General features: G+C 45.9%; 1 long non-coding RNA gene across 1 annotated transcript in view; it reads right to left on the bottom strand.

Moving 5' to 3' along the window:
- Positions 1-13331, bottom strand: part of LOC134360057 (uncharacterized) — a 47363-nt gene that overhangs the window by 3173 nt on the left and 30859 nt on the right. Inside the window, exon 2 of the long non-coding RNA XR_010021241.1 lies at positions 6168-6298. This is a non-coding gene — a long non-coding RNA (uncharacterized LOC134360057). The remainder of the gene's footprint in view (positions 1-6167; positions 6299-13331) is intronic.

Here is a 13331-nt window from a genome sequence, read left to right on the forward strand (position 1 = left end):
CGAGTAATTCAGTGGATTGATAGGTTAGGCTTGTTAAATTAGCCAATAGGAATTGTCTTGTTAACTTTTGGTCAATAAGATGCCCTGAAACATTCTGGAGGGATCGGGGGTAGCCATTTTCTAGAGAGTTTTGGAAGAAGGAGAAGGAGAAAGATGATGAATAGAGACAGATGGAAAACAAAAGTGAAAAACATGGTGAAACGTTGACGTGAGCTCACTAGGAAGGGCAGATACTGCTGCTGGAAAATCTTCACGCAGTATTTGTTCTCACGGAGAACATACAGATAACTTTTAATTAACTAGTTATCACACCACCTTGGGGAATGTTCAACACCTTGTCCTTGGATATTGCATGGATATTTATGTTTTGCTTGGATTGTGTTTTCAGGCAGAATTGTTTGGTACTGTGAGGAAACTAAGTGAAGTAAACTGGATTGATGAGATCCAACTAGAATGTGCACACTGTAGACATATATATTTAATGGGTCCTTTTCCTTTATTTGCTTAAAATATTTTGTCAATGTAATTTCCATCCGAGTTTATACTGGTGTGAGTTAACTTATTGTTTCCTGGTGAACAGCACGTTTGCATGGGTGTATCTGTGTTCATACAAGTCATACCCTCATTTTCCATTAAAGGAACGTTCAGCCTGTTCTGTTTGCACTTACACGAATCATGTTTACCCTAAAGGTGTTTAGTTATTGGGAATGGTCTTTTCATTGTTATACCCCATGCATGGTAGAGTTATGTTGCATGTATTTATAGCTAACTCATTTCAAGCCGACAGTGAGAGGGTTATGGAAGTTTTCTTGAAGGGGTTCCAAGGTGTTTCTTTGTTTCGTGGCTGTTTTTGGGAAGACGAACCTCAGAGTTGTATTCTGTATACATACTTTGATAATAAATGTACTTTGAGTCTTTGATTTGTGCCATCGTAATTATACATGCTGTTTGTGACCTTCGGTTCTGCATTTTACACCTTGGCCCCAGAGGAACGCTGGTTCATTGAGCTACATGCATCTGTATGATACATTCAATAGTACAACACCTTCCAATCCAACATTACCAAGGATACTCTGACACACGTCATACTTTTACCTCTACAGATCATGTCTCTGTGTAGCACCACAGAATGTTTCCCAGTTTGAAGTTGGTTTATAGATACAAACAGGCTGAGGTTAAAAAGGTTTTTCTGAAGCAGGAAACAAAAATAATTCATTACCCCCAACCCTGTAACCTAGAAGATCAGAGAGAGCAAATCAACAGTAATATCATATAACACAGAACAACACAGCACAGGAACAGGGCCATCCGCCCACAAGGATGTACGGAAACGCAAATCAAAAACACCCAAATGTTAATGCTTCCTACCTACTCCATGTCTATATCCCTCCCTCTACTTACTCCATGTCCATATCCCTCCCTATACCTACACCATGTCCCTATCTCTCCCTCTACCTACACCGTGTCCATATCCGTCCTACATCATGTCCCTATCCCCCTTTCTACTTACTCCATGTCCATATCCCTCCCTCTACCTACACCGTGTCCAAATCCATCCTACACCATGTCTATATCCCTCCCTCTACCTACTCCATGTCCATATCCCTCCCTCTACCTACTCCATGTCCATATCCCTCCCTCTACTTACTCCATGTCCATATCCCTCCCTATACCTACTCCATGTCCATATCCCTCCCTCTACTTACTCCATGTCCATATCCCTCCCTATACCTACTCCATGTCCATATCCCTCCCTCTACCTACACCATGTCCATATCCCTCCCTCTACCTACACCATGTCTATATCCCTCCCTCTCCCTACATCATGTCCCTATCCCTCCCTCTACCTACTCCATGTCCATATCCCTCCCTCTATTTACTCCATGTCCATCCCTCCCTCTACCTACACCATGTCCCTATCCCTCCCTCTACCTACACCGTGTCCATATCCGTCCTACACAATGTCTATATCCCTCCCTCTACCTACTCCATGTCCATATCCCTCCCTCTACCTACACCATGTCCCTATCCCTCCCTCTACCTACTCCATGTCCATATCCCTCCCTCTACCTACTCCATGTCCATATCCCTCCCTCTACTTACTCCATGTCCCTATCCCTCCCTCTACCTACTCCATGTCCATATCCCTCCCTCTACCTACTCCATGTCCATATCCCTCCCTCTACTTACTCCATGTCCATATCCCTCCCTATACCTACTCCATGTCCATATCCCTCCCTATACCTACTCCATGTCCCTATCCCTCCCTCTACTTACTCCATGTCCATATCCCTCCCTCTACCTACACCATGTCCATATCCCTCCCTCTACCTACATCATGTCCCTATCCCTCCCTCTACCTACTCCATGTCCATATCCCTTCCTCTACTTACTCCATGTCCATATCCCTCCCTCTACCTACACCATGTCCATATCCCTCCCTCTACCTACACCGTGTCCATATCCGTCCTACACCATGTCCCTATCCCCCTTTCTACTTACTCCATGTCCATATCCCTCCCTCTACCTACACCGTGTCCATATCCATCCTACACCATGTCTATATCCCTCCCTCTACCTACTCCATGTCCATATCCCTCCCTCTACCTACACCATGTCCCTATCCCTCCCTCTACCTACTCCATGTCCATATCCCTCCCTCTACCTACTCCATGTCCATATCCCTCCCTCTACTTACTCCATGTCCATATCCCTCCCTATACCTACTCCATGACCATATCCCTCCCTCTACCTACTCCATGTCCATATCCCTCCCTCTACCTACACCATGTCCATATCCATCCTACACCATGTCTATATCCCTCCCTATACTTACTCCATGTCCATATCCCTCCCTCTACTTACTCCATGTCCATATCCCTCCCTATACCTACTCCATGTCCATATCCCTCCCTCTACTTACTCCATGTCCATATCCCTCCCTCTACCTACACCATGTCCATATCCCTCCCTCTACCTACACCGTGTCCATATCCATCCTACACCATGTCTATATCCCTCCCTCTACCTACATCATGTCCCTATCCCTCCCTCTACCTACTCCATATCCATATCCCTCCCTCTACCTACTCCATGTCCATATCCCTCCCTCTACCTACTCCATGTCCATATCCCTCCCTCTACTTACTCCATGTCCATATCCCTCCCTCTACCTACTCCATGTCCATATCCCTCCCTCTACCTACTCCATGTCCATATCCCTCCCTCTACCTACTCCATGTCCATATCCCTCCCTCTACCTACACCATGTCCATATATCCATCCTACACCATGTCTATATCCCTCCCTATACTTACTCCATGTCCATATCCCTCCCTCTACTTACTCCATGTCCATATCCCTCCCTATACCTACTCCATGTCCATATCCCTCCCTCTACTTACTCCATGTCCATATCCCTCCCTCTACCTACACCATGTCCATATCCCTCCCTCTACTTACTCCATGTCCATATCCCTCCCTCTACCTACACCATGTCCATATCCCTCCCTCTACCTACACCGTGTCCATATCCATCCTACACCATGTCTATATCCCTCCCTCTACCTACATCATGTCCCTATCCCTCCCTCTACCTACTCCATATCCATATCCCTCCCTCTACCTACTCCATGTCCATATCCCTCCCTCTACCTACTCCATGTCCATATCCCTCCCTCTACTTACTCCATGTCCATATCCCTCCCTATACCTACTCCATGTCCATATCCCTCCCTCTACTTACTCCATGTCCATATCCCTCCCTCTACCTACACCGTGTCCATATCCATCCTACACCATGTCTATATCCCTCCCTCTACCTACTCCATGTCCATATCCCTCCCTCTACCTACACCATGTCCCTATCCCTCCCTCTACCTACTCCATGTCCATATCCCTCCCTCTACCTACTCCATGTCCATATCCCTCCCTCTACCTACTCCATGTCCATATCCCTCCCTCTACTTACTCCATGTCCATATCCCTCCCTCTACTTACTCCATGTCCATATCCCTCCCTATACCTACTCCATGTCCATATCCCTCCCTCTACTTACTCCATGTCCATATCCCTCCCTCTACCTACACCATGTCCATATCCCTCCCTCTACCTACACCATGTCCATATCCATCCTACACCATGTCTATATCCCTCCCTCTACCTACATCATGTCCCTATCCCTCCCTCTACCTACTCCATATCCATATCCCTCCCTCTACTTACTCCCTGTCCCTATCCCTCCCTCTACCTACACCATGTCCCTATCCCTCCCTCAACCTACTCCATGTCTATATCCCTCCCTCTACTTACTCCATATCCATATCCCTCCCTATACCTACACCATGTCCATATCCCTCCCTCTACCTACACCATGTCCATATCCATCCTACACCATGTCTATATCCCTCCCTCTACCTACATCATGTCCCTATCCCTCCCTCTACCTACTCCATATCCATATCCCTCCCTCTACTTACTCCCTGTCCCTATCCCTCCCTCTACCTACACCATGTCCCTATCCCTCCCTCAACCTACTCCATGTCTATATCCCTCCCTCTACTTACTCCATGTCCATATCCCTCCCTATACCTACTCCATGTCCATATCCCTCCCTAAACCTACTCCATGTCCATATCCCTCCCTCTACTTACTCCATGTCCATATCCATCCTACACCATGTCTATATCCCTCCCTATACTTACTCCATGTCCATATCCCTCCCTATACCTACTCCATGTCCATATCCCTCCCTCTACCTACTCCATGTCCATATCCCTCCCTCTACTTACTCCATGTCCATATCCCTCCCTCCACCTACACTATGTCCATATCCCTCCCTCTACCTACACCGTGTCCATATCCATCCTACACCATGTCTATATCCCTCCCTCTACCTACATCATGTCCCTATCCCTCCCTCTACCTACTCCATATCCATATCCCTCCCTCTACTTACTCCCTGTCCCTATCCCTCCCTCTACCTACACCATGTCCCTATCCCTCCCTCAACCTACTCCATGTCTATATCCCTCCCTCTACTTACTCCATGTCCATATCCCTCCCTATACCTACTCCATGTCCATATCCTTCCCTCTACTTACTCCATGTCCATATCCCTCCCTATACCTACTCCATGTCCATATCTCTCCCTCTACTTACTCCATGTCCATATCCCTCCCTCTACCTACACCATGTCCATATCCCTCCCTCTACCTACACCATGTACATATCCATCCTACACCATAGCTATATCCCTCCCTCTACCTACATCATGTCCCTATCCCTCCATCTACCTACTCCATGTCCATATCCCTCCCTCTACCTACACCATGTCCATATCCCTCCCTCTACCTACACCATGTCCATATCCATCCTACACCATATCTATATCCCTCCCTCTACCTACATCATGTCCCTATCCCTCCCTCTACCTACTCCATGTCCATATCCCTCCCTCTACCTACATCATGTCCCTATCCCTCCCTCTACCTACTCCATGTCCATATCCCTCCCTCTACATACATCATGTCCCTATCCCTCCCTCTACCTACTCCATGTCCATATTCCTCCCTCTACCTACACCATGTCCATTTTCCTCCCTCTACCTACAATGTGTCCATATCCATCCTACTCCATGTCCCTATCCCTCCCTCTACTTACTCCATGTCCATATCCCTACCTATACCTACTCCATGTCCATATCCCTACCCATACCTACTCCATGTCCATATCCCTCCATGCCCATATACCTATTGGATAGGTACATACATTGCCTATCCAAGCGTCTGGTAAAAGCCTCTAATATATTTGCCTCTACCAGCAGACCAGGCAGCGCATTCCAGGCATCTACCACTCTTTGAGTGAAGAACTTACCCCTCACATCCCATTTGAACCTACCCCCTCTCACCTTTAATGCATACCCTTTTGTATTAGACATTTCAACCCTGGGAAATAGATACTCCCTTTCTACTTCATCTATACCTCTCCTAATCTTGTAAACCTCTATCAGATCTCCCCTCAGCCTCCAGTGCTCCAGAGAAAACACAAGTTTATCCAGCTTCTCATGATAGCGCATGCCTTCTAAACCAGGCAGCACCCTGGTAAATCACTTCTGCACCACCTCCAAAGCATTTAAACTCCTTAAAGATTCTCTCCAAGTTACCTACCACCTTGATTTGGAAATCCACCTCAATTCCTTCTTGATAGCTTGATCAAAAGTGTGGAACTCCCTGCACAGCAGCTCTGCAGAATTACAGTACAAGTGGAGGTGTCAACACGTTTGGATATAGCCCGGCTGCTGGGAGAGGAAGAGAGACGAACGTGAATCAACAGTTCACTTATTTTAATGACAACTGTTGCAGAATTTAAAGGCAAAGAAAACAATAAATGCTGTACCAACAGGGCCATAAACTAAAACTCTCAAACTGAAACTTAAATGCCAACGCTCCAACTGGAAACAACAACTAAATCAATACCGCTCCTTTTCAAAGTCAATCAAAATGGTACTGCTCTTTCCTGGACAAGGACAAGAGTGAGCAGGAAGCAGAAAAACTGCTGTGCTTTCGGTCAAGTCTCGACAGGACTGGGACGTAAAGAAGGGAGGTAAGTACCACCATAATGAAACTAGTTAGATGGAATGTGCATACTCACGAGTGCGATTGCCGGACCTATTTCACAGCCCACCCGCGTGTGTGCATAGGGTTGGTTTCAGTATCTCAGAAACTTCGGATTTCCTGTAGTTTTCACACACAAGTCTCCACAGCAGGGGTTCCGAACCTTTTTAATGCTATGAACCAATGCCATTAAGCAGGAGGTCCATGGACCCCAGGTTAGGAACCCCTGCTCTAGAGGTTACAGGGAATGGTGCGAAAGATATAAAAAACATCCAGTGAGCAGCAGCTCTGTGGGCAAAAATACCTTGTTAATGAGAGAAGTCAGAGGAGAATGGCCAGAGTAGTTCAAGGTGACAAGAAGATGTCAATAACTCAAATAACTACGTGCTACAATAGTGGTGTGAATACGCAACATGTCAAACCTTGAAGTGGAGGGGCCACAGCAGCAGAAGACCACGAACATACACTCAGCGGCTGCTTTATTAGGTGCAGGAGGTACCGAATGAAGCGGCCACTGAGTCTGTCAGTGATAATAAATGTGATTCTGCATGGAGTGATCTGTCTTATATGTCACACAAGTAAAAGCTTCTCATTGCATTGCAGTCCGCATGACAAAAATAAAGGATTACCAATACCAGTGCTACATAAATGCAAGTTATTGCTGTTGACTTAGTGGTTGAGTTTTCCAGACTTATATTAGTAGGCTCTGTGTGTGAAAAGGTTCCTTAACGTTGTTATAGCCACGGAGGTGGTAGTGAGGATAAGCTCCCACAAACTATGAAATGCTCCCAATGGTGTGCTTCTTAAATAGCCTCTGGCAATCAATCACAAGCAAGAGAAAATCTGCAGATGCTGGAAATCCGAGCAACACCCACAAAATGCTGGAGGAACTCTGCAGGCCAGTTTCGGGCCGAAATGTCAACTGTACTCTTTTCCATAAATGCTGCCTGGCCTGCTGGGTTCCTCCAGCATTTTATGTGTGTTGCTCTGACAACCAATTCCAGTTCCTGGCCTTCACCTGTACTTTAGCTACTGAGCCTGGAAGAACCATTTCTACTGACAGGAGAAGGGGCAAAGGCGGGTTACTGGCACCTTAAAACCAGTCGCTTTGGGCAGATGGGGGCTCATCAGCCGTGGTTGGCAGCCCTTCTAGGAGAAGGAAAACTCTGATCTCAAACCTCTGCTCCCTTAGCTATACTCACTCATGGGGAAGGCTTCGGGAGTAAACTCCGAGGAAGATTCTGGAGCTGGAGTCCCTAAAGCAGTCCTCTGTTGAGTTCAATGCTGATTGGTAACTCCTGGTACTAAACCGTTTCGGTCTCTGCCATTCCATTGGATTCATCGGCTGTGTGGAGAGGGGAAGTTGGCTACATTGCAACAGCTTGCTCTCCATATTGCATTGCCCTGGCTTGCGTATCACATAATCAGCTGGGATGCAACATCCATGGTTGATCCTGATCACCAGAGGGTGCCACAGTGTGTGAAATCAAAGACAAAGTCAAAGTTGAGTTTATTGTCACATGCACAAGTTTCAGGTGCAATGAAAAACATGTCTTCCACCTTCCTTCCCAGTCCTGATGAAGGATGTCAACCCAAAACATCAACTGGTTACACCCCTCCATAGATGCTGCCTGACTTGCTGAACTCCTCTAGCAACTTGTGTGTGTTGTAACAGCATCACAGACACAAAGCATCAGTAACTGTAAATTCCTCGGCATTGTCACATCAGAAAACCCGTCCTGTGACTTGCACGTGTACATCATCACCAGGAAAACAGGAGAGCACCTCTACTTTCTTTCAGTTTGCATTGACTTGGCATGCCATCTAAAACTTTGACAAACTTCTCAAGGTGCACAGTGGAGAGAATCCCTGACTGGTTGGATCATGGCCTGGTATGGAAACGCCGATGACCAGGAACTGTAAGGTCTACAGGAAGTGGTGGGTACAGCCCAGTCCATCAGAGGCAAAGCCCTCACCACCATTGAGCACATTTACATGGAGTAATACCACAAGGAAGCAGCATCTGTCATCAAAGACCCCCAGTGTCCTGGCCATATTCTCTTCTCGTTTCTACCATTGGGTAGGAGATACAAAAGTCTTTGGTCCCACACCACCAAGTTCAAGAACGGTTGTAAGAACATAAGAATGTAAGAAATAGGAACAGGAATAGACCATCTGGCCAGTCAAGCCTGCTCCGCCGGATCATGGCTGATCTGGCCATGGACTCATCTCCACCTCCTTGCCTTTTCTCCATAATCCTTAATTCCCTTTCTATGCAAAAATCTATCTGACCTCATCTGAAATATATCTGAGGTAGCCTCCACTACTTCACTGGGCAGAGGATTCCACAGATTCACCACCCTCTGGGAAAAGTAGTTCCTCCTCATCTCCTTCCTAAATCTACTCCCCTGAATCTTGAGCCTATGTGCCCGAGAACTAGTCTCCACCTACCAGTGGAATCAACTTTCCTGCCTTTATCTCATCTATCCCTTTCACCATGTCATATGTTTCTATAAGATCTCTTTGCATTCTTCTGAATTCCAGTGAGTATAGTCCCAGACAACTCAATCTCTCCTCATAGTCTACACCCCTGATCTCTGGAATCAGCCTGGTGAACCTCCTCTGCACCACCTCCAAAGCCAGTACATCCTTTCTAAAGTAAGGAGACGAGAACTTCATGCAGTACTCCAAGTGCGGCCTCACCAGTACCCTGTACTGTTGCAGCATAACCTCCCTGCTCTTAAATTCAGTCCCTGTAGTAACGAAGGACAACATCCCATTTGCCTTCTTCATAGCTTGCAGCACCTGCAAACCAACCTTTTGTGATCCATGCACAAGCACTGCCAAATCCCTCTGCACAGCAGCATGCTGCAAATTTTTACTATTTAAATAATAATCTGCTCTTTTATTTTTCCTTCCAAAGTGGATGATCTCGCATTTACCAACATTGTATTCCATCTGCCAGGCCCTTGCTCACTCACTTAACCTGTCTACATCCCTCTGCAGACTCTCCGTATCTTCTGCATAATTTGGTTTTCCATCAGCAAACTTAGATACACTACACTCGGTCCCCTCTTCCAGATTGTTAATGTATACCGTGAACAGTTGTGGGCCCAGCACCGACCCCTCCAGCACACTGCTCACCACTGATTGCCAACCAGAGTAACACCCATGTATACCAACTCTCTGCTTTCTATTGATCTATTAACCAATCCTCCATCCATGCTAGTACATCACCCCCAACTCTATACATCCTTATCTTATGGATTAGTCTTTTATGTGGCACCTTATTGAACGCCTTCTGGAAATCCAAGTAAATAATGTCCATCTGTTCCCACCTATCCATTGCGCTCGTTATATCCTCAAAGAGCTCCAGTAAGTTTGTCAAACAGGACCTGCCTTTGCTGAATCCATGTTGCGTCTGCCTGATGGATCCATTCCTTTCCAGATGGTTATTACCATTAACCATCAGGTGTCTGAACCGGAGTGGATAACTTCACTCAGTCTAACTCTGAACTGATTCCACAACCTATGGACCTACTTTCAAGGACCTTATAACTCACGTTCTCAGTATTGTTTGTTTATTTATTTATTTATTTGTATTTGCAGTTTGTCTTTTGAACATCAGTTGTTTGTTAGTCTTTGTTTTGTATAGATTTTCATGATTTCTATAGTTTTTTTTAGGTTCCTGTATAGGCCTGCAAGAATAGACAGGAAAATAAACATTTACAATTTCTTAGGTGCTGCGGTAGTGTATTGGATAGCGTGACGCTATTACAACTTGGGATTCCGGAGTTCGGACTTCAATTCCGGCACTGGAGTCCTAAATTCCGGTAAGGAGTCTCTGTATGCCCTCCCTGTGAAATGTGTGAGTTTTCTCCGAATGCTCCGGTTTCTTCCCACAGTCCAGAGTCACAACAGGTAGGTTAATTAGTCACTGTAAATTACCCCATGAATAGGTTAGAGTTAAATCAGGGTTTGTCTGGGGTTGCTGGGCACTGTGGCTCAAAGGGCCAGATGGATCTATTCCACATTGTAGATTTAAATAAAATTCTTAAAAGAAAATGAATCTCAAGGTAGTATATGGTGATGTATACGTAATTTGATAATAAATTTACTTTGACTTTAATTAGGCCTGACCACTGTTTTAACAATGAAATTATTTGGCCTAATCTCAAATAATAACAAGGCAGCCTACAGAGAAGAAGTCATCACCCTGACACAGTGGTGTCAAGAGAACAACCCCTCCCTCAATGTCGCAATAACAAAGTAGCTGGTTGTGGTCTAGAGGAGGAATGGAGACAGGCTGACCCCTATTGACATCAATGGATCTGGGGTTGAGAGGGTGAACAGCTTGAAGTTCCTCAGGATAAACATCACCGAGGATCTTACGTGGTCTGTACATATGGGCTGTGTGGTGAGGAAAGCACAAGAGCGCCTCTTTCACCTCAGACGGTTGAAAAAGTTTGATAAGGGCCCCCACATCCTAAGAACTTTCTACAGGGGCACAATTGAGAGCATCCTGATTGGCTGCATCACTGCCTGGTACGGGAACTGTACCTCCCTCAATCGCAGGGCTTCGCAGAGACTGGTGCGGACAGCCTAATGCATCTGTAACATAGGAATATAGAAACATAGAAAACATACAGCACAATACAGACACTTTGGCCCACAAAGCTGTGCCAAACATGTCCCTACCTTAGAACTACCTAGGCTTTACCCATAGCCCTCTATTTTTCTAAGCTCCATGTATCCATCCAGGAATCTCTTAAAAGACCCTATCGTTTCCACCTCCACCACCACCGCCAGCAGCCCATTCCATGCACTCACCACTCTCTGCTTGAAAAACTTACCCCTGACATCTCCTCTGTACCTACTTCCAAGAACTTTAAAATTATGCCCTTTCGTGCTAGCCACTTCAGCCCTGGGGAAAAGCCTCTCACTATCCACATGATCAATGCCTCTCATTATCTTGTACACCTCTATCAGGCACGTCTCATCCTCTGTCGCTCCAAGGAGAAAAGGTTGAGTTCACTCAACCTATTCTCATAAGGCATGCGTCCCAATCCAGGCAACGTCCTTGTAAATCTCCCCTTCACTCTCTCTATGGTTTCCACGTCCTCCCTATAGTGAGGTGCCCAGAATTGAGCACAGTACTCCAAGTGGGGTCTGACCAGGGTCCTATGTAGCTGCAACATTACCTCTTGGCTCTTAAACTCAATCCCACGATTGATGAAGGCCAATGCACCGTATGCCTTCTTAACCACAGAGTCAACCTGCGTAGCAGCTTTGAGTGTCCTATGGACTCGGACCCCAAGATCCCTCTGATCCTACACACTGTCAAGAGTCTTACCATTAATGCTATATTCTGCCATCATATTTGACCTACCAAAATGAACCACCTCACACTTATCTTGGTTGAACTCCATCTGCCACTTCTCAGCCCAGTTTTGCATCGTATCAATGTCCCACTGTAACCTCTGACAGCCCTCCACACTTTCCACAACACCCCCAACCTTTGTGTCATCAGCAAATTTACTAACCCATCCCTCCTCTTCCTCATCCAGGTCATTTATAAAAATCACAAAGAGTAGGGGTCCCAGAACAGATCCCTGAGGCACACCACTGGTCACCGGCCTCCATGCAGAATATGACCCGTCTACAACCACTCTTTGCCTTCTGTGGGCAAGCCAGTTCCGGATCCACAAAGCAATGTACTCTTGGATTCCATGCCTCCTTACTTTCTCAATAAGCCTTGCATGGGGTACCTTATCAAATACCTTGCTAAAATCCATATACGTCACATCTACAGCTCTACCTTTATCAATGTGCTTTAGTCACATCCTCAAAAAATTCATTCAGACTCGTAAGGCATGACCTGCCTTTGACAAAGCCATGCTGACTATTCCTAATCATATTATGCCTCTCCAAATGTTCATAAATCCTGCCTCTCAGTATCTTCTCCAGCAACTTACCAACCACTGAAGTAAGATTCACTGGTCTATAATTTCCTGGGCTATCCCTACTCCCTTTCTCGAATAAGGGAACAACATCCGCAACCCTCCAATCTTCCGGAACCTCTCCTGTCCACATCGATGATGCAAAGATCATCACCAGAGGCTCAGCAATCTCCTCCCTCACTTCTCACAGTAGCCTGGGATACGTCCCATTCAGTCCCGGTGACTTATCCAACTTGATGCTTTCCAAAAGCTCCAGCACATCCTCTTTCTTAATATCAACATTCTCAAGCTTTTCAGTCCACTGCAAGTCATCCCTACAATCGCCAAGATCCTTTTCCGTAGTGAATACTGAAGCAAAGTATTAATTAAGTACCTCTGCTATTTCCTCCGGTTTCATACACACTTTTCCACTGCGACATTTGATTGGTTCTATTCTCTCATGTCTTATCTTCGTGCTCTTCACATACTTACAGAATGTCTTGGGGTTTTCCTTAATCCTGTCCACCAAGGCCTTCTCATGGCCCCTTCTGGCTCGCCTAATTTCCTTTTTAAGCTCCTTCCTGCTAGCCCTATAATCTTCTAGATTCATATCAATACCTAGTTTTTTGAACCTTTCGTAAGCTCTTCTTTTCTTCTTGATTAGATTTACAACTGCCTTTGTGTACCATGGATCTTGTACCCTACCATTCTTTCCATGTCTCATTGGAACGTACCTACTCAGAACCCCACACAAATATCCCCTGAACATTTGCCACAT

This window comes from Mobula hypostoma, chromosome 2, assembly GCF_963921235.1.
Source record: "Mobula hypostoma chromosome 2, sMobHyp1.1, whole genome shotgun sequence".
In the NCBI taxonomy this organism is placed as follows: domain Eukaryota; kingdom Metazoa; phylum Chordata; class Chondrichthyes; order Myliobatiformes; family Myliobatidae; genus Mobula; species Mobula hypostoma.